This window comes from Scyliorhinus torazame, chromosome 4 (assembly GCF_047496885.1).
Source record: "Scyliorhinus torazame isolate Kashiwa2021f chromosome 4, sScyTor2.1, whole genome shotgun sequence".
Classification (NCBI taxonomy): Eukaryota; Metazoa; Chordata; class Chondrichthyes; order Carcharhiniformes; family Scyliorhinidae; genus Scyliorhinus; species Scyliorhinus torazame.
Window position 1 is genome coordinate 87,181,565 of NC_092710.1, and position 4,708 is coordinate 87,186,272.

The window sequence follows — 4,708 nt, forward strand, 5'->3', positions numbered from 1 at the left end:
CTATCTAGCTATCTAAATGCTTAACTATCTCCCTATCTATCTGTCTATCTAATCCATCTATCTATTTATCTATCTATCTCTATATGTATCTATCCTTCTATCTATCTATCTAACAATCAATCTATCTATCTATATGTTTATCGATCTGTCTGTCTATCTATCTATAAATCTATCTATGTATCTACCTAGCTCTCTAACTGCTTAACTATCTACCTATCTATATTTCTATCTAATCTATCTGTCTATCTGTCTATCCATCCATCTATTTATCTATATGATTATCAATCTGTCTGTCAATCCATCTATTTCTCTATCTATCGGTCTATCTATCTATCCATCTATTGATCGATCTATCTTTCTATAAGTTTATCAATCCGTCTGTCTGTATATCTAAATATCCATCTATCTATCTAGCTTTGTAACTGCTTCGCTATCTACCTACCTATCTGTCTCTCTAATCTATCTGTCTATCTATCTATCTATCTATGTATATATCAATCTATCATTCTGTCTGTCTATCTATCTACCTATCTATCTGTCTATCTATCTATGTTTCTATCTATCTATCTATGTATCTATGTATCTATCTATCTACCTATCTATCTATCTGTCTATCTATCTATCTAACTATCTATCTACGTATCTATCTATCTATATCTCTATCTATCTTCCTATCTATCGATCTATCTATCTAGCTATCTAACTGCTTAACTCTCTACCTATCTATCTGTCGATCTAATCTATCTATTTATCTATGCATCTTTCTATCTATCTACCTATCTATCTCTCTATCTATCTCCCTATCTACCTGTCTATCTACCTATCTATATATCTATCTATATATCTATCTAACTATCTATCTTCAGATCTATCTGTCTATCTCTCTATCAATCTTTCTATCTATCTATATATCTATCTGTTGGTCTATCTATCTATCTATTTATCTATCAATCTAGCTATCTATCTATCTATCTATGGACCTATCTGTATGTTTAGCAATCTGTCTATCTATCTATCTATCTTTCTATCTAACGATCGATCTATCTATCTATCTATCTATCTATTTGTCTATTATCTATCGATCTATCTATCTCTCTATGTATCTACCTGTCTATCTACCCATCTATTTATCTATCTATCTATATATATATATATATCTAACTATCTATCTAACGATCTATCTATCTATTTCTCTAGCAATCTAGCTATCTATCTACCTATCTATCTATATATCTGTCTATTGTTCTATCTATCTATCTATCTATCTATTTATGGATCTATCTATATGTTTAACAATCTGTCTGTCTATCTATCTTTCTATCTACCTATCTAACGATCTATCTATCTATCTAACTGTCTGTCTGTCTATATATCTATATGTCTATCTATCAATCCACCTATCTATCTGTCTACCGATCTACCTATCTATCTATCTGTCTATCTATCTTACTATCTACCTACAGATCTATCTTTCAATCCATCTATCTATCTATCTATCTATCTATCTATCTATCTATCTATCTATCTATATATGTATGTATCTATTATTCTATATGTCTATCTATCTATCTATCTATCTATCTATCTATCTATCTATCTATCTATCTATCTATCTGTCTGTCTGTCTATCTGTCTATCTATCTATCTATCTATCTATCTATCTATCTACCTATCGATCAATCTATCTATCTGTCTATCTATCTACCTATTTATCTATATATCTATCTATTGATCTATCCATCTAACTATTTATCTATCAATCAATCTATCTATCTATCTATCTATCTGTGGATCTATCTATATGTTTAGCAAACTGTCTGTCTATCTATCTATCGATCGATCTATCTATCTATCTATCAATTGAGAGGGAGATAGATACATAGATCGATAGATAGATAAGTAGATAGATAGCTAGATGGATAGCTGGATAGATAGATAGACAGACAGATAGCTAAACATATAGATAGGTCCATAGATAGATAGATAGATTGATTGATAGATAAATAGATAGATAGATAGATCAATAGATAGTTAGAGAGATCTGCCTGTCTATCAATCTGTATATCTGCCTATCTAACTATCTATCTATCTATCTATATATCTATCTATCTAATTACCTCTCTAAATGTCTATCTACATTACTATCTATCTACCGATTAATCAATATATCTAACTATCTACCTACCTATCTATCTATCTATGTATATATATATATATCTAACGATCTATCTATCTATCTATCTATCTGTCTATCTATCTAACTATCTATATATCTATCTATCTGTCTGTCTGTCTATCTATCTATCTATCTATCGATCTATTTATCTACCTATATGTTTATCAATCTGTCAGTCTATTTATCTACCTGTCTACCTATCTATCTATCTATCTAACTATCTGTATGTTTATCAATCTGTCTGTCTATCTATGTATCTATCTATATATCTATCTATCAATCTATCTATCTATCTATCTATCTATCTATCTACCTGTCCATCTATCGATCTATCTAACTATCTATCTGCCGTTCTATCTATCTATCTATCTATCTATCTATCTATATGTTTATCAATCTGTCAGTCTATCTATCTATCTCACTATCTGTATGTTTATCAATCTGTCTGTCTATCTATCTATCTATCTAACTGTCTGTATGTTTTCAATCTGTCTGTCTATCTATCTATCTATCTATCTATCTGTCTATCTATCTATCAACCTATCTATCAGTCTATCTATCTATCAATCTTTCTATCTATCGATCTATCTATATGTATATCATTCTGTCTGTCTATCTATCTATCTATCTATCTATCAATCTATCTATCTCTCTATGTTTCCATCTATCTATCTATCTATCTACCTATCTATCTGTCTATCTATCTATCTTTCTAACTATCTATCTACCGATCTATCTATCTCTCTATCTAGCTTTCTATCTATCGATCTATCTATCTAGCTATCTAACTGCTTAACTATCTACCTATTTATCTGTCGATCTAATCTATCTATCTATCCATCTATCTATTTATATATATGCTTATCAATCTGTCTGCCTATCTATCTATTTCTCTATCTTTCTATCGGTCTATCTATCTATCCATCTATCGATCGATCTTTATATCTATCTATCTATCTATCGATCGATCTGTCTTTCCATATATTTATCAATCTGTCTGTCTGTATATCTATATATCCATCTATCTATCTAGCTATCTAACCGCTTAGCTATCGACCTATCTATCTGTCTATATCATCTATCTATCTATCTATATATCAATCCATCTATCTATCTATCTACATGTTTATCATTCTGTCTGTCTATCTATCTACCTATCGATCTGTCTATCTATCTATGTTTCTATCTATCTGTCTATCTATCTATGTTTCTATCTATCTGTCTATCTATCTATGTTTCTATCTATCTGTCTATCTGTCTGTCTGTCTGTCTGTCTGTCTGTCTATCTATCTATCTATCTATCTATCTATCTATCTATCTATCTATCTATCTATCTATCTATCTGTCTATCTATCTATCTATCTATCTATCTATCTATCTATCTATCTATCTATCTATCTATCTATCTATCTATCTATCTATATCTGTCTATCTAACTATCTATCTATCTGTCTATCTATTTTCTATCTATCTATCTACCTATCGATCTATCGATCGCTCTATCTATCTATCTATCTGTCTTTCTCTCTACCTTTCCATCGATCTATGTATCTAACTATCTATCTATCTGTCTACCTTTCCATCGATCTATGTATCTAACTATCTATCTGAAGTTCCATCGATCTATCTCTCTATCAATGTATCTATCTACTTACCTATCTATCTATCTGTTTAGCAATCTGTCTGTCTATCTATCCAACTATCTATCTATCAATCTATCTATCTATCTATCTTCCTATCGATCTATCTATCTCTCTATCTATCTACCTGTCTATCTACCTATCTATCTATCTCGCTATATATATATATATATCCATCTATCTGTCTATCTATCTACCTGTCCATCTATCTCTCAATCTAACTATCTATCTGCCGTTCTATCTATCTATCTATCTATCTAACTATCTAGCTACCTGTGTATCTATCTAACCATCTATCTACCGATCTATCTATCTATCTGTCGATCTATCTATATATCTATCTATCTATAAGCTTATCATTCTGTCTGTCTATCTATCTACCTATCCATCTGTCTATCTATCTATCTATCTATATTTAAATATATCTAGCTATCTATCTACAGATCTATCAATCTATCTCTCTATCAATCTTGCAATCTATCTATCTATCTATCTATCTAGATATCTAACTGCGTAACTATCTACCTATCTATCTGTCGATCTAATCTATCTAACTATCTATGCATCTTTCTATCTATTTATCTATCCATCTATCTATTCTATCTGTCTAACTACCTATCTATTTATCTCTCCATCTATCTACCTGTCTATCTGTCGATCTATCTATATATCTATTTATCTATATGCTTATCAATCTGTCTGCCTATCTATCTATTTCTCTTTCTATCTATCTTCCAGCGCACTACCTGTCTATATTCCTATCTATCTATCTATCTATCTTTCTATCTATCTATCTATCTATCTGTCTATCTATCTATCTATCTATCTAACTATCTATCTCTCTCTCTTGCTCTCTGTATATCGGTCTATCTCTCTATCTATCTTTATATCT